This window comes from Erinaceus europaeus, chromosome 7, assembly GCF_950295315.1.
Source record: "Erinaceus europaeus chromosome 7, mEriEur2.1, whole genome shotgun sequence".
In the NCBI taxonomy this organism is placed as follows: domain Eukaryota; kingdom Metazoa; phylum Chordata; class Mammalia; order Eulipotyphla; family Erinaceidae; genus Erinaceus; species Erinaceus europaeus.
In genome coordinates, this window is record NC_080168.1 from 36,427,738 (window position 1) to 36,450,972 (window position 23,235).

Sequence of the window (23,235 nt, forward strand, 5' to 3'; positions counted from 1 at the left end):
ACAGATATGCACAAGTGAATACATCAGATGCAGAGGCAAAGGCTAAGATTTTTCAAATCAAAGAAAAGGAAAGAAAAAAAGGAGGGGAAGAGAGAGAGAGAAAGAGAGAGAGAGTAGAGAAAAGAAAAAAATTACTACCACAATAGAGAGCAGAACCAGTAAATGTAATGTACCAATAGCCAAGGCTGGTTTTAGTCAGAGGGATGAGGCAGGAAAATAAACTAATAGCAGTGTAAAAAAAAATCAATCTGACTAACAACAATAACAAAAAGCCAAACTAAACCAAACAACAACAGAAAGACAATGTAAAAAAAACAAAAACAAAACCTAAAGATCAATCTTCAGTTTAAACTTCCAAATTGTATATCCTAAACCTCCTCACCTTCATAAACAAAGCAGAAGCCAATTGCAAAAAGCAACATAACCTAAAGAACTAGAGCACAGAAAAAAAAAGGCTTGGGCACAATGTTCTCAGGGCCCTAGAAGAGGCAAAAGATTGGTCAAGGAAGTTGACCAATCAGAAAGACTTCCAGCCCCCTTAAGGAAATAGGAGAAAGAGACAAACAAACAAACAAAAAACTCTAGCTCTTTCTGATGGTTTCTTGCTGAGTCTGGAATTTTGAGGATGAGGTTGTCTCCACAGGATGTCTCTTTGTCTGTGGCTGGTTCCCCTAACCCTCTGTTGTGAGTGGGTTGGGCTCTTGGGGGGGAGGGCTACAGAGGGATTGTCCTTTTGTAATCCATTCCAGCCTATATATGTGTTCTGACCTCTCTTATACACTTCCTGCATCACTGGCTGGGAAATCTTGCCCTCACTTGGAATTTCCTGATTTCAAGCAGCTGTTTTGCAGAGAGAAAGTCAGGAGATGTCATGCCACCTTCTTGGCTCTGCATACCCTCTTCATCTCTTTTTAAGAGCTTGCTTAGTTTTATTTATCTTTTCTATATCTATTTTATTTCCAATATGTATATATTGTTTTACTCCTATTGCTTTTCATCTTCATTTTCTCTTCTATTTCCTACTTCCCTTGAATATGAAGTTAGATCACTTTTCTAAAATTCTAGTTTCCTAATATGAGCCTATATTGCTGTAAAATTCTTTCTTAGTTGTTGATTTTATCATGCCTCATAGATCCCTGTTGTTCATGTCTTCATGTTTACTTGCTTCTGGAGTTTGTAAATTTACCGCATTTTATTGCCAATAGAGTTATAATTGGAACTCAGCTCCCATGCCACATTGCCACTATTTCCAGTGGCCATTTTTTTTCTTTGAGAGAGAAAGAAAGAGAAAGAAAGAAAGAGAAAGAAAGAAAGAAAGAAAGAAAGAAAGAAAGAAAGAAAGAAAGAAAGAAAGAAAGAAAGAAGGGGGGCTGTAGTACTGTCCTACATTCATGAATATTCCTTCTTTAGGTGGAGATTTCGGATTTGAACCCAGTTCCTTGTGCATGGTATTTGCTACACTCGGTTGGGTGTATCACTGTCTGACACCACAAGGAGTTTTTGTATTTCCTTGATTTACCAGTCAACTCAATAGTTATTCAGTCACATTTTTTTTAGTCTTCTTGTTTTTTTTTTTCTTTATCTAGATTTTATTTATTGGATAGCTATAGGCAAAAATTGAGAGGTAAATGAGAAATAGGGAGAGAGACATAGAGACACCTACAGCACTGCTTACCACTCCCAAAGCTTTCCTCCTGCAAGTGGCTACCAGGGTCTTGAACCAGTCTTCTTGCACATTGTGACATGTGCACTCAGCCAGGTGTGCCACCACCTGGTCCTATGTTTGTATTTTTCAAGATATTTTTTATTGTCCATTTTTACTAAAAGTCCATTATGATTTTCAAGATCTCATCTTGATCCATAGATGCAAGTCCTTTGCCCCGTCTCTCCATTGATTTGGGTTTATTGATGGCCTGAGGTACTCCTAATATTTGGCATCCCTCTATCAAGGCTGAGCAGAACTTAGGACAGGAATTTCTCAGCAACTAATTATAGTGGGGCAGCTCCAGATGTAATTAAGCAGAGTCTAAAGATTATCCCATAGTTGCTTAGAGGTGAGGTGGTAGAAATTGGAGTTTAGCTCATGACAACTGATCCCACCTGGATGGAATGCACTGAGTTGAGACTGTGTGGACTGAGACTTGGGGAAGACCTTGACAAGGGTACTGAGGTGCATCTGTGACAACATGGAGCTTTTGATGTGTTTGCTAATCTCCAGGGGGAGCAGAGTCTGAGGCTTGGGTGACTATCAAATTCTGCGACCACAGAGATTACTTTTGGATACAGAGTCTCTTCTAACTCTTAGTAAAGTGGCAGAGAATGACATGATTGCATCATTATTATATTATTGCTTAGATGTAGGTGACAGTTTAAGGGTATCAGAATTACTTTTTGTCTTCCATATTAATGAATCCTAGATACACATTTACTGTGTCAAAGAAAGGAGTATTTAACAACTTGAGATTTTTATTCTTAGTGTTGAGTACCTCGTAGCAACTGAGACAACACCATTATCCTTTTTTTATTCTATCAAAAATGCTTTAAATTAAATAAATATATTAAAATTAAATTTATTAATTAAATAATTAAATATAAATATAAATATAATAATGTAATATTAAATTTAAATTTATTAAATAAGAATTTCTTGATTCTGAAGTTACATTTTGAGGATATTAAGATCAATTATATGCCTACATAATATGAATGACAAAAAGACTGAAAAGACAGTCACCTTTCCAACAATTTTCAAGTCGAATCACATCACTGAAGGTATTTTTCCAGTTGGCAAGTCTTGCGCTGAAGTACCCCAGTTCTTATAATATCATTCTAATAGCTATAGTTTTTGTGGCACTGTGTGGAGCCTGGAATAAAATTAGTCATTGTTTCAATGCAGTCAATAAAATAAGTTGAGCTTATTGTATTCACAAAGCAGGCATGTGTAACCAGCACATCTGGCAGTGTCTGAAATGTGGGTGAATCCCCAAAGACAGAAATTCAATTTCCTTTCAACTTGTAGAAAGGTGAACTGTACCCATTACAGTCCATAGACCGGAAAGAAAATTCAAAATTTTAATTGAGAAAGGGCCACAATGGTTTAAGTCTTACAGGGCTTCAGACCAGAAATGGCATATGACTTAAAGCTTCTGTGCAACATAGAGAATACATATTGGTAAAATGCTATTTGAACCATACAAATAAAATAAGGCTTTCTTCTACCACCTCCATCTAGATAATTATCCTTTGGTTGGTAGGTAAGAGGTATGAAGGCTGTATCAAATATTTATTTTGTTTGATAGTCCAGTTTTTACTCAATTACTATCAAACAAAGCAAATATTTCATACATCCCTGGTAACTCAATGAATATATGTTTAATAGGATGATAGATAAATAGATAATATGTATTGAAGAGGTCACATTGTGTTATCTTGGGGCACCGAGATATTAAGAAAGTGTCTGGGACCAGGCGCACACTCAGTGGAGCTCACAAGTTACCATGCACAAGGATTCAAATTCAAGTGCCTGTCTCCATCTATAGGCAGGGAAGCTTTACCTGTGGTAAAGAATGCTGCTCGTTCCTATTCCTTCCTTTCTCTCTCTCTCTCTCAGGTGGGGAGGGAAAAATAGACACTTGTAGACCTGCTTCACTGCTTGTGAAGTAACTCCCATGCAGGTGGGGAGCTGGGGGGCTGGAACCAGGATCTTTACTCCAGTCCTTGAGCTTTGCATCACGTGTGCTTAACCCACTGCGCTACTGCCAGACTCCCTACCCACAAAGTCTTAATTGATGTTGTGGCAGAAATAATGAATTAAATTATGTTGCTTGGTTAAGTTAAATTTCACTTTTTCAGTGACTTTTGAAGGAGAAAAGATTGAGTCACTGCCTTGGGGATGAAGTATAAGGAGATAAGAATAGACTAGCTCAGATCAAGGTGAAAACCGTCAGTTTATGGCTTTCTTGATGTTCAACCAGTCACTGAAGATCTTTCCCACTCCAATTTTCAGGTTCATCTTCCAGACAGAGTTCATAAGAGAGAATGGGTGTAAAGTGTTGTTTTAATTTATCTTTAATGTTGTTTTTGTTATCCCATCAATACACAGGTGGTAGATTCTGCCGGGGGCTGCAATTGAAACTGCTTTAATTATTTTTTTTCTCATTTGTTTATGTTTTGAAGAGGAGCAGCATGGACTTGCCTTAAATTTATTGTAAAATTTTTCATAAATGGAATTCAGACTTCAGGAGAGGAAATATGATGAATTGAGGAGAGGGGGTATGTCGAGGACATATGATTTAACTAGTTCTGAGGTCCACTGCTTACACAAAGTATAGTTTAACCCCCTAGAAGTGAGGCAAAGAAACATTTCATTTAGAAAGAAAAATGCCATAAAGGAGCACTGAGTAGCTGTAGCTGTATTGTTGTCCATTGTATAGTAAAGGTCTCTCTATACTTTGCACTAATTGGTTTCCTTACTATGTTACCCTCACCACTGATTTTCTTCCCAGAATTTACTCTGCAGTCTATAAGTACCTAATGGATAGAGGCTTATAAATGTCAAACCTGAAAGAAAATTATTGTCTCTACTACTATATTATACTCATTTTTTTCTGAAAAATAATTTAAATATTTTTCATTTTTCTACCTTAATATAATCTTCACTTAATAAATCATCATTTTGCTAAGTAATATAATATAATAATTTTGCTAAGTAATCATATATAATAATTTAATCATTTTTAATATAATCATTAGTATAATCATTTTGCTAAGTAATCGATTCAGGCTGACATAACTTTGCATTTCACAAAGATCTTATTTTCTTGTGTATCTGTTGAAGAAAACCTGGTGTGTGGAGTTGACTGGGAGGATGGCTTTCCCCTTCAGAAAAAAAAAAAAAAAACTCCATTCCTATCACTCACAAGAGCTCTGACTTGTGTTGTAAGTATTATTCTAATTTGTGTGTATATGTTAAAAATGGTTCTGTTCATCATAGAACTGACGGCAATAGGTCCTTCCATAATGATGTGTTGATGTTTATTTGAATTTGTGTATTTGATCCCTCATCTCTGTAGTACATTTTAGGTTGTAAATTCTTAGAGGACAGTAATTGTTACTTTCGAATAACTTTGTATATCTTCAGCATGGGTCCATGTATATACAAAAGCTTAATGCATTCAATCTGTTAAAAATTACTGGGCCTGGGATTCTTCAAGGGTAAAATTGTATTCTTTGATATACATACATTTTCATTTAAACATAGAATGTGTCCAGATAGATTCTTTGACAGAGATGTCCTAATGTAAAGTTATATATGGATGGAAATGAGAGCAAAATCCTCTGACCTCACCAACATACAAGAACAGAGGGGAGATAATTCACAGTTAATGTGCATCTGCTGCATCTGCTTAATCTAAGTGCTCTCCTTAGGTTACTTAGTGAATATCCACAAAGCAAGAGGCAGAGCATAATAACGTGTACCTATGGGCCCTAGACCAAATCAATGGGGTCTACAGACAACAATATTTATATACCTTTCTCATATTTGGGAACTACTTTCTTCCCTGATCCAGATTTCTAGTCTTTTTTCCAGCCATGACATCATCTTCCCAGACAATAACTTGGGTCCACCTGCATATCTCAAGTCAGGCTCAAGAAAAAACTAGTATAGTCATGGGCCTTTTGGAATATAACTAAAATTAGCCTACTAGCTATCTTCAAAACAGAGACTCCAAATATTCATCTGCAATATTCCAACCTTTAGGTTCATGATTAGTCAATAATTTGTTTGGCTTTTTATGTTAACTCTTTTCAGGTTTCAGATGCTACCATGATGCCAAACGGACTTCCCTGGGCAGACAGTCCTGCCAATGTGTCCTGGAGCCCTGCTTCCCCAGAGCCCTGCCCCAGTAGGGAAAGAGAGAGACAGGCTGGGAGTATGGATCAACTTACCAATGCCCATGTTCAGCGGGGAAGCAATTACAGAAGCAAGACCTTCCACCTTCTGCACCCCATAATGACTCTGGGTCCATACTCACAGAAGGTTAAAGAATAGGAAAGTTATCAGAGAAGGGTATAGGATACAGAGTTCTGATGGGAATTGTGTGGTGTTGCACTCCTATTATCCTATGGTTTTGTTAGTGTTTCATTTTTGTAGATAAAAATTAAACAAACAAATAAATAACAATAACAAACTGTTGTGCAGGAGAGATAGTATAATGGTTATGCAAAAAGACTCTTGTCTGAGGCTCCAATGCCCCAGGTTCAATCCCTAGCACCAACATTAGCCAGAGCTGAGCAGGGTTCTGGTAAACAAACAAATATAAATAAAAATTAAAAACAACAACAACAAAAACAACAACAACAAAAAGTGTACGTAAAGGTCCAAAGGATTTAGAATAGATTTGCCTAAGTTTGATTGCTGTTTTGGCTACCAAATTGTGTAATCTTGAGATTTTACTTCTCTTCTCTGGAACTCTATATACCAGTTTTAGTAAATGAATCATATCAGCATTACAACAAACATAAATGGGTATCATTATTATCAAAGTGATAGTTACTACTGTCATTTAGTAAATAAAAAAAATGGAGGGCAGGCATTGCATGATTTATCCATGCCCACTTTTCAAATGTCTGAAAGGTTTTCTGTTCCAAGTTCTGTGAAAATTTAGAGCTGAATATTTTTTTTAAAACAATAGTATATTAGGGCTGGGGAGATGGCATAATGATTATGCAAACAGACTCTCATGCCTGAGGCTCTGAAGTCCCAGGTTCAATTCCCAGCCCTACCATAATCCAGAGCTGAGCAGTGCTCTGGAATTTCTAGGTATGTCTTTCTCTGTATTGCTCTCTCTCAATGAAATAAAATATATTTTAAAATGTGTATATATATAGTATAAGGTTGGAGAGATAGATAACCATGTAGGGAGCCAACATCACTATTCAAATGAACCAGGATCCTGTCATGGTCCCATATAGGAAGTGCTGTAGTGTTCTCCCAAACCTAGGACTCTCTCTTTCTCTCTCTCTCTCTATATATATATATATTATAAATATATTTATATATAATATAAATATATAAGTATATATATTTCTGAATTTAAAAGTGGTCTCCGGTGGTACAGATAAAAACAAAATGGCAGGAGGGAGTCGGGCAGTAGTGCAGTGGGTTAAGTGCAGGTGGCACAAAGCACAAGGACCGGCAAAATTATTCTAGTTTGAGCCCCGGCTCCCCACCTGCAGGGGAGTCACTTCACAAGAGGTGAAGCAGGTTTGTAGGTGTCTATCTTTCTCTCCCCCTCTGTATTCCCCTCCTCTCTCCATTTCTCTCTGTCCTATCCAACAATGACGACATCAGTAAAACAATAAGGGCAACAAAAGGGAATAAATATTTAAAAAAAAATAGCAGGATAAATAATGTGGTTGCTGATGAAACTGTCCCAGGTTCAGAGCAAGAACACAACACCTTGAAAGAAAATTCCTTCTTCTCTCAGGATCGCCAGTGCTTATACACAAAGTTTGAATCATGTTATCCATAGTTGCCCTATCCTCAGATATATGCCCCTGAAGTGGGGCATGAGTCACATTATAATGTGTTCCAGGGAAGTGGAACAATGTCTGACTGGCAGTGCCCCACTTAATTTTTCCTCTTTAAACATTATTTTTCAACAATACATTAAAAACTAAATGATCTCTTTACTAACACACTATCTCGTTCTTTGAACTGTTTCTAGATATGGAGACTGCTAATCAGACCCTGAATTTATTTTCAGGAAAATGGGAATTTCCATTTGGACCAAAAATAAATAAAGTTCACCATTGATGTGAATTAATATCAATAAGAACAGACAACTAGGAACATTCAATTATTGAAGAAAAGTAACATATGAGAAACACACCTAACTCAACAAATAGAATGATCAAACTTGGTAGAGGAAATGCAATAAATTATTGTTAGCCAGAGATTTAGCATCTTGTACATGGAAAGAAGGCTGCTATGGAAAAGAAACACAGTTTGTGTAAACCTGAAGTGTGTGTAGTAGTATAGTCTATTTCAAGCCTGAATATATAGTGAAATCACTACACTGATGAGCTAAGATGTAGACATAATGAGATAGGACAGATTGAAAAATTACAAGTATGTGGAAAATTAGGAGAAAGGAGGAAAATAATTGATGGTTCTAACACTTTTCTTTCTTTCTTTCTTTTTTAACAAAGAAACCCAACAGAACAGGAAGAAATGATCAAGGGAATAAAACTTCCTGAGCTGCTGAGAGACATCTTTGATAAGAATGTATATTGCAAGATTAAAATAAAGTCAAACAACAAAAGTTAAAAGGTAACCAAAATAAAGAAAAATAAAGCCCGCATCAATAAATATCTTAAGTCAATTTACTTAGAGTATTTTCTATTTTTTTATTGTTAAACATTTTGTAAATGAAAGAAGAAAATGTACTAATAAATAATAAAAATAAACAACTGACAGGTTTTCCTGTGCACAGGATACTAAAAGGCATAGAGAACATATTTAAATTTGTGAGAAAATATACTTATAGAACTTGAGCTCCATGTTTGGGCACTATTACAACTCAAATTCCAATCTGAAAGGATTATTTAGTGATGTCCTAATATTAAAAAATGAAAAAAATCAAGTAGCCAGAGATAAGTTCTGCTCTGGAGAGAGAGAGAGAGAGGAGATAGGAGAGGGAAGAGAAAGAGATAGAGAAGAGAGAGAGAGAGAAGAGAGAGAGAGAAGAGGAGAGGAGAGAAAGAGAGAGAGAAGAGAAAGAGAGAGAGAAGAGAAAGAGAGAGAAGAGAGAGAGAGAGAAAGACAGTTAGTTTAGTGATTTATTCACATACTGTTGTACCCACAGTGAGGTAATATTGGGAACTGGAAACCATGAGAAATAAGATATGCCATCGATATAAACAGTTTAAGGCACCCAGTAAATAATATCTCATGGGTTAAGGGGAAAATAAACATTCAAATAAACTATTTCAAAATGATGTATGGTGAGGTCATTATACATTGGGTTGTTCTAGCTCTCCCCCTGCCAAGAAAATTGGTTCAGTCCTGCTAGTTTCACGGGCCCACTTGTCCCCGCCCCAAGGAACCCCGAGAGAGTTCCAGAGTTCCAGAGTGCTTCGCGCTGCTGCGGGGAAAGGAGGCAGGAGAGTTCTGTTTGGTGATTAGTTTGTCTTAGTTTATAAATCGTTGTTCCTGAATAAAAAAATACAGCTTCCCTGCCCAGCCGTGTGTCCTCGAGTCTCTGTTACCTGCCCGTGAAGCTAGCCCGGCCAGCTAGAGACTCCGAATTTTTGGCACCCCCGTGGACCTGACCTGAGCATCTCTCAGATAAGTGAAGACAATTTGGCTAACTATGTACTATGGCCTTCTCTTCTGCTTGTGAAGAGATCTCCAAACGCTTCTGCTCTTTCTTCACGAGACTGTTTTGCTGTTTCTGGAACATTTATCTCTGGACAACTCTGTGATTTCCACTCGCTCGGATGTACTCAGAACAGCCAGAAGAGTCGGGAAGAGCCAGTGGGCAAGAGGCGAGGCGCAGAGCTGCCTTTTCCACTGGTGGAGCAGCCAGCCAGCTGGCTGTGCCCGGACAACCCCGCACACCACGCCCGCAGCCCCGCAGACCACAGGAGGCCGACGCCAGCATGCAGGAGCCTGATTCCACCACACAGGAGCCCGATGCCAACACTCAGGAGCCCGATGCCAACACTCAGGAGCCCGATGCCAACACGCAAGAGCCCGAGGCCAGCCCACAAGAGCTGGCTCTCCACCACATGGCGCATGGCACTGGACGCGTGATCCCTCCATGCTGCTCAGCCACTGTGAGCAGGGAAACAGATATAACAGGGCCATGGGGCAGGGCAGTGGTGGCCTATCATGGCCGCCACCCCTGGGCACCTCGACCCGAGCCTTCTACAAGGCTGGCCCGCCCGCCCTCGGGCTATGAATTCTGGAACGATCCCAGACCTCCCAGACCCCCCGGGCTCCCTGCTGAAACTGGACACCCTGGCCGAGATCCTCAGCTCTGGTCTGAAGGCAGACAAGCTGGAGTATGCAGAGATTCAGGCAGAGATCGCAACCTGCAATTCCTAGAAGTGGAGCTGCGTGGGAGGCCACCTCCGGATGGTGACCCCCCCAACAACTAAGACAGTACACATCTAAATTCATGTTTAAAATGACATGTCTTCGTAACAAAGGTTTCTCTCCTTGTGTATTAATGACCATGTTTATGTGTGTGTTTAAAGTTTGGTAAACAGTAACTTTAAGGCTAAATTATTACTAGGCAAAGTTAAATAAAAAAGGTTTTCAATGTAATTCTCATAAAGATAAAATTAACTTACATTTAAAGTCTGAGGTAAAAATTAGTTAACAATCAATATATTTTAACTAAGTTGGTCTAAACAAGACCTGCACACACCTAGGGTGTGTCTCCATCTTGAATGGGTATAACAGAAGGTTAAATAGACTTGTTGATATGTAAAACTCTCGATTACCTTCTCTATTAGAAATGGTAGATTACACAATGGCTATGCTAATTATTCTCATGCCTGAGGTTTTCTTTCCTGTGCACACCTAGGGTGTGTCTCCATCTTGAATGGGTGTAACAAAAGGTTAAAAAGACGTTGTTGATATGTAAAAGTCTCAAATTCCTTCTCTATTAGAAACATTAGAGTGCACTATGGTTACGCTAATGACAAGTTTTGTTTCATAGTAAGTAAATTGCAGCCAGCTGCCTTTGGGACTCTAGGCCGTTCCCCGCCCCCATGCAAATGTCTGTCGAGACAGGTACGCCCCCCAGAGGCAAGAAATGTTTTTTTTTAAGCTGATAAAGTTTTGCCCACAAAGGCAAAAAAAATGGCCCCCTCAGGCCTTCCCTTGGCAGCACACTGGTTCTTGTTACTTGCTTACATGTTTCTCCATGTTTGTGCCAGTTTCTTTTTTAAAAATGCCTGTATGATAGAGGTTTCTGTTCACCCCACACCCCTGATACTGTGGTCATTTAGTTAAAAAGAAAAGGGGGAATTGTTGTATGCTTTACATTGGGTTGTTCTAGCTCTCCCCCTGCCAAGAAAATTGGTTCAGTCCTGCTAGTTTCGCAGGCCCACTTGTCCCCGCCCCAAGGAACCCTGAGAGAGTTCCAGAGTTCCAGAGTTCCAGAGTGCTTGGCGCCGCTGCGGGGGAAGGAGGCAGGAGAGTTCTGTTTGGTGATTAGTTTGTCTTAGTTTATAATTCGTTGTTCCTGAATAAAAAAAATACAGCTTCCCTGCCCAGCCGTGTGTCTTCGAGTCTCTGTTACCCGCCGTGAAGCTAGCCCAGCCAGCTAGAGCCTCCGAATTTTAACAACAATTTGGTATTCTCTTTTTGACTTACCTCACTCAACATGATGTCCCTGAGTTTCATCCAAGAGGATGAAAAGGAGACAACCTTATGGTTTTGAACAGCTAAGTAGTATTCCATCTGGGGATATACCACAATTTTTTAACCAGTCGTCTGATGTTGGACATCTGGCTTGTTTCCAGGTTCTTACAATTACAAACTGACCTACGCTTTTTTTTTACTTATATTTTATATTTCTATAAACTCTCATGAAATTAAAATAATATAAAATATTACTCCCACTTTAACTATTAGACAATTATAAATTTGGATAATAGTTACATAGAGCTAAAAGTCTAGAGACAACAACAGAACTTATACTTTGCTATGGTAATCCCCTACATGCATGTGCTGAGATCTCTCTAAATTCCCCAACACCTCAAGCCCTTAAATGTCATTCAGATCACTATGGAAACTCTTTTCAGAAATATTACCCACATATTCATTTTGAACTGATGAAAAGGATATCTGTGACCCTTTGCCACCAGATGGAGTGCCAGAAGCAGGGCAAGCTTCACAAGTGGGGAGTGTTATATGATGCTCTCTCAGCCTCTCTTTCCTTACCTGTTGTCTCTATCTGATACTCAAAGATAAAGGAGGATGGTCTGCAGCAGCACTGTGATTGTGAAGATGCAAAAAGTTCCAGCAACAAGGACAAAAAAAATAGAAGTAGCATCACAACTCAGCTCTCTAATGTGTACTTAGTGAACTTCCAACCACATACAGCTAGGGTTTAACCATTGCTCTAGTATATTGAAATGGATCCTTGCATAAATAAAACATGAACTATTTCATAAAGTAAAAAAAGCTATTATGTAACACATGTGAAAATATTCTCACAACATTGTTGTTTTTAGCTTTTTTTTGGCTTAATTTCCTACTCTCTCTATATTTTTAAAATACAACAAGAATTGATGACAAGTGACTTGATAAAGCATCATAGGGGTATTATTTAGTATAAGGCTTTTTTTTTTCTTTTGTGAACTTAGTTTACAGCTCTCCACTGTAAGGGTTGTTTTATTTTGTTTTGGAGCACTAAGAAGAATTTCCTTTCCTTACAACATAAGTTTTTTTCTTTGTTAGTGTTTCATGCATGTGCCTGTGCCTGTGCCTGTGAGGGGTGTGTTTTCTTTTTAAAATTAATTCACTATTATTTTCTCCTTCCTGCTCCAGTTAAATGAGTCATTTATAATTTTGTTAGATTTATTTATCTATCCAAGGCACCAGATTTATCCTGAAGTCATTCTTTCAAACAGAAAAAAATAGAAAAAAGAAAACATTAAAGGTCTCTCACAAAGAAACTGCCAGTTCAGTCAACAAAATTTAAATTTCCAGTAAAAGAAAGTAAAAGCAGAAAGCTCTCTGAGGTGTAGACCCCAAGAGCTACAAAAGCCACAAGTTCAAGCTGACCTCGCCAGAAGCATTTATACTTTTAGCCAAACTTATTAAAAGCAAAATTTATTTGAAAGGAAGAAAAACCATGCTACTGAGTTTCATAACATCAAGATGACAGGCTACAAAAGGGTTTTATTTTTAATAATAATGCCTACTGAACATGACTCTAAATTTGTTTTTCTTTCAAGTTCCTCTGCTTCCCATTTTCCAGCTACTCCTAGAATAGACAGTTCACCCTTGTGAGTAGAAAATAAAACATCACATCCGACAGGACTTCATGTTCAAGAAGCATTTTTTTCTTATTAATATTATAATCTACAGACTTCATGCCCAATCCTAAGAGGAGAGATAATTCAACATTACATTAAATGCTTAAAAAAATACAACTGCTGAACAATGTTCTTTAACTTTATGAAAGACCTAAATGGTTTAAAGGTTTAATCCAAATGAAAGAGATCCTTTTTCTTTAAAACACGGCTTTTGTTACTTTGTGTCAAGGGGATAATGTTGTTTTAAAGTTTGCATTTAGTAGGCTATATATGGCAAGCAGCCGGGGGAAGCAAAGCCACTGATGACTAAAAGGAAAGAGGTCTTGGCAGGACTTGTGAAGTTCAGAGTCAGCAGTAACGGTCTTCAAATAGAAATGTCCACAGTGAGGAGAGCTATGACCTGCAACATTCCCCAGGCACTTCGTTTTAGGTAAGGGATGTTCCCAGTTTTAACATCATTCCTGATTTACATTTTATATTTAAGAAGCCTGTATTGAGATAGCTTCTGAACAAAGGAAAACTGGAGAAGGTTGGACATTAGTATTTCTGGATGGTCATGCAAAAGGTATATGCAGAAACTACTGAGCTGTGATCTGAACATTGCCTTGAGCTAAATGACACGTTACAGTGGGCAAGGGCTGGGGTTTGAGCCTCTGGTCCACACCTGCAAGGGGAAAGCTTTACAAGTGGTGCAGCAGATATTGCATGTTTCTCTCTCTCTCTCTCTCCATTCCTTCTTGATTTCTGGCTATCTCTCTTCAATAAATAAATAAATAAATAAATAAATATAATTTTAAAATAAAGTTTAAACAAAAAAACACCTTCTTGGAAATCACAGTGAAAAAATAGTCATAGGGTCATGTGACTTTCTCCTACCTTCCTACTGTCACTCATCTTCGGTCACGGGAACATGAAAAAATAATCATAATGTTCAAATAATTGAGCTGAGGGACTGGAGAATTACTTGTTTTGATTATTATAACAATAAACAAACTTTATGGAGCATCGACTATTAAATCTCTGAGCCAGTCACTGTAAAAGGTATTAGTCAAGTTTGAATTTTTCTGATGACATCCAATCTACCATGTATTTTATTTCCAAGTTATGTTTTTTATTTGTGATTAGAAGTGGTTTACTAAATCATAAGATTATAGGGTATAGTTCCACACCTTGCCCAGAACCAAAGTAGTCACTGGGAGGGTGGAGGTAGGGAACTTTGGTGACCAAATCTAGTCTTCCTTCCTTCCTTCCTTCCTTCCTTCCTTCCTTCCTTCCTTCCTTCCTTCCTTCCTTCCTTTCTTTCTTTCTTTCTTTCTTTCTCTCTCTCCCCTCCCTCCCCCCTCCCTCCCTCCCTCCCTTCCTTCCTTCCTTCCTTCCTTCCTTCCTTCCTTCCTTCCTCTCTCTCTCTTTCTTTTTGCCTCCAGGGTTATCGCTGGGGCTGGGTGCCTGCACCACAAATCCACTGCACCTGGAGGTCAATTTTTTTCCATTTTGTTCCCCTTATTGTTGTTATTATTATTATTATTGCTGTTGTTATTGTTGGATAGGACAGAGAGAAATCAAGAGAAGAGGGGAAGACAGGGTGGAGAAAAAGATAGACACCTGCAGACCTGCTTCACTGTTTTTGAAGAGAACACCCCCAACATGTGGGGAGCTGGGGGCTCCAACTGGGATCCTTAAAATGGTCCTTGGGCTTAACCTGCTGTGCTACTGCCCAGCCCCTGAATCTAGTATTTCTAAGAGTTTGAAAAACATATCTATTTGTAAAATATTAAAAATATGATGCAATGCCTCTGTCTTCAGTGAGAAAAAATTTGGGATTTTGGAAGAAAGGTCACAGTTCAAGAGTACCCTACTAAGCTATTAGAGATTTTTCTGAATATCTAATAAAATTTAAATCAAAAAATTAATTCATGGTGACTCAAGAAACTTTACAAGTCAGCATAAATCAGAGAAAAAATTTAAAATATCACAAAGTTTTCAAGATTATCTTTAAGTGGCTTAAACTAAAATTGATCATATAAATCACCACTACATGGTTGAAAGTAGCATATATCAATATTATTCAAAAATTGCATTTTCAAATCCTTCCTTCTTTTATTCATAGCAGATTAATATTGAATTTTATGGGGTAGCCAGCACAACAAAAGGACAGTTCTGAGGCTCTAGAAGGTCTTTCACTGGCGGCATTGCTAGAGCTGGGATCACATAGAATAAATAGCTCTCTAATTCATTTTAAAGATGCTGGAAGAAATTGGGGCAGGTGCACTTTAGAGCAGGCAGGAGAGATGGATAGATGCACAGCTGCAAAGTCTAGGCATGCTGTTATTTTTTGACTGTTTAGAATTTTGTTCATTTTATATGAACTACAGTTTCACAGAAGAGAGAGATAAGAGAGCACTCCTGTACAGCTCATGTGAGAGGGGGTCACATCAGCCATGGGAGACGTGTGCTCTGCCAGCCACTCAGAATGACTCAGAATGACTTTAGATGTGTTTTTTGGCAATCAGTGTCTTGCATTCTATATAAGACTGAGTCTTTATAAGATATTTGTAACTATTTTTTTTAAATGTCAATAATGTAAATAATACTCTTTATAAAGAATGATATTATGTGACCACTGGAGTTTTATTTTCACTCCTTGATATGTTTCAATAAAACAATTTATGACACACTAGTAATCAATAAATATTTGCTGAATAGGAGTATAAGTAAGGGAAAGGGGACTTTACATAGAGCAGAATAACATCATTTCTATTAATAAAATAATAGTTATTATTGTTTTTTTTATTTAGACTCTCAATAAACCATTTTGTTTAAAAGAAACAATAGCAGGAGTGAATGACATTGGTGATTTTGCCTTTCTTGTTTTCCAATTTTGCTAAAATCTCCAAATTAAAGAATATAAAAATTGGGAAATAATTTTTAAAGGTTGTGTGCCAATTCTTAAGTTATTGTCTTTGATCTCTAAGCCAAGCCTTCTATACTCTGTTTTATGATGCTGGGGCAGGGCCTCTGCAAACCACATTTCTGCTTCACCAGCTGCTTCTCTGCTGGGCTTATCCAATAGGGGTGCCAGACAGAGAGGGGAAGCTGCTTCCTCTTTACATCTATTACTGTCAGCTCACATCAAATACTCCTGGGCTTCCAGTCTGCTCTGTGTTCTTGGGAGCATTACCCCAGTAACACTTTTTCATCCTGGTGGCAGCAGTGCCTTTCCATAGTAGCACATGAAGCCAAGTTGGAGTTTATTCATCATTTGTAGAACCAGCCTTATCAGACATTTAGACCCTGGCCTTAGTCCAACATTGCCCTTTTACAGAAGCTGACTTTAAGAGTCATAGGGCCTTTCTTCTTTCTTTCCATATAGGTCTGAGCTGGCATTCTTTGGTCATGGCTAGGAACATTCCAGGCTGCACTAATTTCAGGACCCATCTTCCTTAGCTGGTAGGTAGAGTATGTTATCCAATCTCTCCTTTGAGAATGGAAATCTTTTTTTCTATTTTTTATTTTTTTAAATTTTATTTCTTTATTGGAGAATTAATGTTTTACATTCAACAGTAAATACAATAGTTTTTACATGCATAACATTCCCCAGTTTCCCATATAACAATACAACTCCAAATAGGTCCTCTGTCATCCTTCTTGGACCTGTAGTCTCCCCACCCACCCACCCCCACCCCAGAGTCTTTTACTTTGGTGCGATACTCCAATTCCATTTCAGGTTCTACTTGTGTTTTTTTTTTTTCCTTCTGATCTTGTTTTTCAGCTTCTTCCTGTGAGTGAGATCCTCTCATATTCACCCTTCTGTTTCTGACTTATTTCACTTAGCATGAATTTTTCAAGGTTCATCCAAGATCAGCTGAAAACGATGAAGTCACCATTTTTTACAGCTGAGTAGTATTCCATTGTGTATATATACCACAACTTGCTCAGCCACTCATCTATTGTTGGACACCTGGGTTGCTTCCAGGTTTTGGCTATTACAAATTGTGCTGCTAAGAACATATGTGTACACTGATCTTTTTGGATGGATGTGTTGGGTTCCTTAGGATATATCCCAAGGAGAGGAATTGCAGGATCATAGGGTAGGTCCATTTCTAGTCTTCTGAGAGTTCTCCAGACTGTTCTCCACAGAGGTTGGACCAATTGACATTCCCACCAGCAGTGCAGGAGGGTTCCTTTGACCCCACACCCTCTCCAGCATTTGCTGCTGTTACCTTTTCTGATGTATGACATTCTCACAGGAGTGAAGTGGTATCTCATTGTTGTCTTGATTTGCATTTCTCTGACAATCAGAGACTTGGAGCATTTTTTCATGTGTTTCTCAACCTTCTGGATCTCTTCTGTGGTGAATATTCTGTCCATGTCCTCCCCCCATTTTTGGATGGGGTTATTTGTTATCTTGTTGTTGAGTTTGGCAAGCTCTTTATATATGTTGGTTATTAAATTCTTGTCTGATGTATGTCATGTAAAGGTCTTGTCCCATTCTGTGAGGGGTTTCTTGGTTTGAGTAGTGGTTTCTTTTGCTGTGAAGATGCTTTTTGATTTGATGTAGTTCCATAGGTTTACACTTGCCTTAGTGTTCTTTGTTATTGGATTCATTTCATTGAAGATGTCTTTAAAATGTATGCGGAAAAGAGTTATGCCAATATTTTCCTCTAAGAATCGATAGTTTCTGGTCTAACATCCAAGTCCTTGATCCACTTGGAATTTACTTTTGTATTTGGTGAAATACAGTGGTTCGGTTTCATTCTTCTGCATGTTTCAACCCACTGTTTCCAACACCATTTGTTGAAAAGACTCCGCTTTCCCCATTTAATAGTCTGTGCCCCTTTGTCAAAGATTAAAGAATGGAAATTTAATAAATTTGATCTCTTGCCTTTATTCCTTCAGCCCTATGGATTCTGTTGTTACTTCCACTACATCTTCATGATCTTTTTTTTTTTTCAATCTCAATTATTTAGTCAACAACTTTGTAGCTAGTTACACCTTTCTTTATTAAACTCTTTGTCCAAATAACTGATGTAATTTCTGTCTTCCTACTTGACCCTGACTGAAACAAGTTGGTATTACTAAGTCTCCTTGATTGCTTTAGTTACCTTATTCTATTTTACTAAAGAGAACCAAATAATTCATTTTAAACATATTGAAAGATACCAAAAGCAGATAGACACATAACAAGAAAGGAAAACTACAGACCAATATCTCTGATGAACATAGATGCCAAAATATTAAACAATATCTTGGCCAACCGGATACAGCAGCATATCAAAAAGATTAAGATCTTGAAGCTGGGTCTTTATGAATGGTAGGTAATGTGTGTGAGTGCCCCATGGTGTGAGTCATTACTCCCCATCCCCATAGATTGTTCTTCTTTCTTAAGATTGGGGAAGCAATTACAGAAGTCAGACCTTCAACCTTCTGCATCCCACAATAACCTTGGGTCCATACTCCCAGAGGGTTAAAAAATAAGAAAGCTATCAGGGGAAGGGATGGGATACAGAGTTCTGGTGGTGGAAATTGTGTGGAATTGTACCCCTCTTATCCTATGGTTTAGTCAATGTTTCATTTTTTAAATAAAAAAAATTTAAATAAAAAAAGAGTGTCTGTGTACTCATTATTCACCAACACCTCTAAGTGAGACTTTTCTTCTTTATCTCAATTCATAAAGCTTTTATTATCAGCTAGTCATTGTATAGGATTAGGCAGATTAAAAAAATATTATCTTTATTTATTTAGTGGATAGAGATAGCCAGAAATCAAGAGTGGAAGAGGTGATAGGGAGAGAGACAAAGAGATACCTGTAGCCCTGTGTCACCACTTGCAAAGCTTTCCCCCAGCAGGTAGGGACTGGGGCCTTGAACCTGGGTCCTTGTGCATTGCAACATGTGTGCTCAACCAGGTGAACCACCATCCAGTACTTAACTGAAGATTTTAATTAAAAAATTAAGCAGATTTTTTCCAGTCTCATGTAAATTTTCATCTTTTATAATGACATTTGTATTTTTATAGGGTAGGTACTGAAATCCCCTGATTGTCTTAATGCAAATATTAAGAAATCACAAGAAGTGAAGTTGGTTCTTACGAAAAAAGTTTGATAGACGTTTCAAGGAAGATATTTCTTCATTCTCCAAATAGAGTACAGTCAGCATTAATCATGGTTCTATGGCTTTATGGGTCAAGACATTTAAGTATCCTATAAGTAAAAAAAAAATAATAGAAGACTTATTTAGAAAAGGTCATTGATGTAATAAAACTAGCCTGTAGCCCTGTGATGGTAGAGTGTAAGTCAATTTAAGGTGGATTTCTTTTTATTATGCTAATTACAAAGAATTTGGAGTCTCAGCCAAGGAACAGTTTGTTTTTCATTTACTTTTTGAAAAAATCCAAAAAATAAAAGTTTGGTTCTTGACCAGAAGAAGGCTAGAAATAAAACAGCAGTGAGAAATATGAGATGTTTTCCGAGGGTGTTTGTCATCACTATTACTTAATAATATGTGCTATTTTTTAATTTTGAAAAACTGCCTATTTTTGACTTTGAAAAAGCTTTTTATTAAGGCTGTACTTGCATGCATGTCCTAATACAGTCATGGAGACTCACCAAGATCTCACAAAGGATTTTACTGCTGAGCACTAGAATGTTCATCAAACCATATGGTGGTTTCATCTCTGAGAAATTGACTTTTTCTCTTTGAGATTCTGGTGTCAGGGAAACTAAAGTAGTTCTGAGAACAGACACCTGTAGGCTATGGAAAGAAAAGATGGGGGACTGAGCTCAGCACAAATTTTATAATTTCATATACTTAGCAGGATCCTTTGAATTCTAGAGTATACACACACACACACACAGAGAGAGAGAGAGAGAGAGAGAGAGATAGAGAAATCAACTATCTGACTCATACATATCTCAACCCATTAATTGCCAGTGTTTATTAGATTGATCTGACTGGCTAGGCCCATCCTCCTTTACTGCCTGTGTGTATTCCTCCTGAAGCTTTGCACTAGGTTGAAGAAGGTGACCTGTCCCAAATAGAGACAGGCCATTCTTTAGTGTGGGTGCATAAGAAGCTAAGCTCCCCTTATAGAACTTCTAAATAACCACTCAAGGTCTAGGGTTTCCAGTATTGCATGTTTCATAGTGATACTTGTGCCTCTCTCCCTTTCCTTCTCCCTCTCTCTTTTTTTTCTCTCTCACCCTTCCTCTTTATTTTCCTTTCTCTTTCCTCTTCTTATCCTTCCCTCTCCCTTTTTCTTTCTCCTCTCTTCTTTTCTTCTCTCTCTTTTTCACGAAACTATCTTATGTGTAATAAATAGAATCAGTCTTTAAAAGAACAATAAAAATAAATGTAATCATATGATGGTGTTAAGAATAGATACATTTTCTGATGAAAAATCTGCTCTTGAGAGGAACTTTTTTCTGTTGTTGGCATGTCTACACATACATTTGAAATTCTAGAAAGGAAGCTGAACATCTGGTCACTTCGTTCTAGTATTTCTTAATTTATAAGGATATGAAATTTTTAACAACCATGCCAGAAAGTTATCAGTCTGTGATAAGCTTCATAATCTCTTTGACTGAACAGTTTTCTTGTGATGGTGACATGAAACTACCATCATAGCAGTTGCATTTGTGACTCACTAAAAAAACACATCTCTGTGCTGAAAATGTCATCTATTCATGACATGAAGTCTAGCATTCAGGCCACAAAACCCATTGCTGTTGCTATAGCTTGATTGAACTCTGACTGTGATATTGCCACTGCAAACATCAGCTAAATTAACACAACCAGATATCTCCATGCATGTTATACTGCCACTGTCTTTTTGCTTCAGATTGTATCCAGAAACTCCAAGCCTGAGATGTCAACTTTCCAACTCCAATAATCTAGTGAGACCTTTCTTAAAACATAGGACTACTTAGTTCATTTCAAATTGCACACACCCTAACAAAGTTACATACCCCAGATATAGACCAGGGCCTAGGGGACAGGGTGCATATAGACATGGATATAAATTAGTGGAAACTATATACATCAGAGTAAAAGTGCATAATAGTCCTCTGTGATTAGACTTAGACCAAATAAGCTTGTCAAGCAAGTAGAAAGGCCTAAAGAAGTCGCCATAAATTGTCTAATCAAATATTTATTACTTAGGCCTAGATACCCTCCTCTCATATCCCCTTCTTCACTTCCCTCAATTACTCTATCTACTCAGCTAACTAAAGAAAGTAAGATGTATCTCTTAATCTCTTCTGACAACATGTGTATTATTATGACCCCTTGATAATATTTAGAAGAACCACTGTATATAAATGCCGAAGATATACATATGTATGTATATATATACATATATATGTCAATTATTGTCTTATGACAATTTTTATTAGAATCATCAAACAAATAAATACCATAAAACTTAAGTTTAGTTTAGACCACATTAAAACCCTAAGTCTATTTCCGCACTAACTTGAGGCTAGACCCAATAAACCTAATACCAGATTGGATACAACAAATGATAATGCTTTAAAAACTGGAGAAAAGTCTAAATTTGTCTAGTAAATAAAGGACTGTAAAAGCTAGATAAGGGCAAGAGATTAACTCATTTAATAGTGACCTCTACCTCATTACCAGGCCACACCATCACGTGGGACCCAAGTCAGGGAATCCTAGGATTTCCTTGTAGATACAATGAGCCTAGATCTCTAATAGACCCCTCTCTCCACCATCACTGGTCATTTCCATCAGGAATATAGTCATGAACTCTTTTATGGGCCTCTCCAAGACTTTGCCCCTTTTATAAAGTAGTAATTGTAGGGGTTGTCACACTCACTGAAGGGAGGCTGGGTCATCTGCCACTCAAGGAAAACTGGTCCTGAAACGAGTGCAGCCTAGAATGTTCCCAGCTATGACCAATGGCTGAGAACTGAAACTGACAGGAATTCAGAGGTTACATAGGCTACTGTATTAAATATGAATATACATGGACCCTGGGTCAGGTTGATGTGGCAAACAGTTACTTATATTTATAGATTTTCTTCTATCTTGGGAGCTACACTCTGCCCTAATACAGCTTTCTAGTTCTAGTTTCAACTCTGACTACATCTTCCCAGATAATAATTTTAGCCAACCTCTATGGTAACCCTAAAGCTCAGGTAAAAAGTCACTGAATTTTATTTACACCCAAAATAAACTTCTTAGCCTAAATAGACTTCCCACCCTAAAATTTGTATTCTCATCAGTTCTATTCCTACCTTCTGGCTCCTATTAAATCGTTTGTCTTGACTCATAACTTATTGCCTTTCAGTCACCAAATTGCATATGCTAGTATAATTCCATCCTGAACCTCACCATCCTCACCAATGTGTCCAGGAACCTCACCTCCTTAGACCCCTAGCCCCACCATCAGGATGCAGAGAAAGAGAGGGAAAAAAAAGTAAGGATAATCAGAAGTAGTAGTAGGTATAGCTGCCACTTAAAATGGAAGAGAAGGCAGGACCATAGAAAAATATATGGGTAGATAGGCAGATAGTTATAAAAATAATAGTCAACCCATATCTGTGACCTTGGGAGAACCATTTGTTTCCAATAGCGGGAATAGGGGACACATAACTCTGGTGGTGGGAATGGTGTGGAATTATACCTCTATTATTTTGTAATTTTGTAAATCACTAGTAAAAATAATTATTAAGTAATAATTTAAAAAATTCCTGTGCACTGCTCACTGAACAAACTCACTGGTTACTTTTTTCAAAAAGTGACTTAAGGGACCAGGCGGTGCTATACCTGGTTAAGCACATATGTCACAATATGCAAGGCTGTGAGTTCAAGTCCCTGGTTCCCACCTATAGGGGGAAAGTTTCAGGAGTGGTGAAACAGGACAGCAGGCTTCTCTGTCTCTCTCTCTTTCTCTCTTTCTGTCTCTCCCTCTCTAAATTTAGTTTATTTTTTTAGTTTATTTTTATTTTATTTATTTTATTTTATTACTTTATTTTATTTATTTATTTTATTTTATTTCTTTTTATTAAGTTTAGTTTATTTCCCTCTAAATTTAGGTTTTTTTTGACTGATTATTTTGAGCAGAGATGTTAAGTTGATCATCATTAGTGCATGTCCTTTTTAGCCTCCATTTTCCAGCCTAAGGTTGGGTTCTATGGTTCTGCCTTGGTTCTAC

At 37.7% G+C, this 23,235-nt stretch overlaps 1 long non-coding RNA gene across 1 annotated transcript; it reads left to right on the plus strand.

Annotated features, from left to right (window-relative positions):
* Positions 1 to 574: 574 nt before the first annotated feature.
* Positions 575 to 8,638, plus strand: LOC132539268 (uncharacterized). Its single transcript, XR_009550532.1, has 3 exons — positions 575 to 684; positions 4,838 to 4,938; positions 8,215 to 8,638. It is a non-coding gene; the product is annotated as an uncharacterized LOC132539268 (long non-coding RNA).
* Positions 8,639 to 23,235: the final 14,597 nt, after the last annotated feature.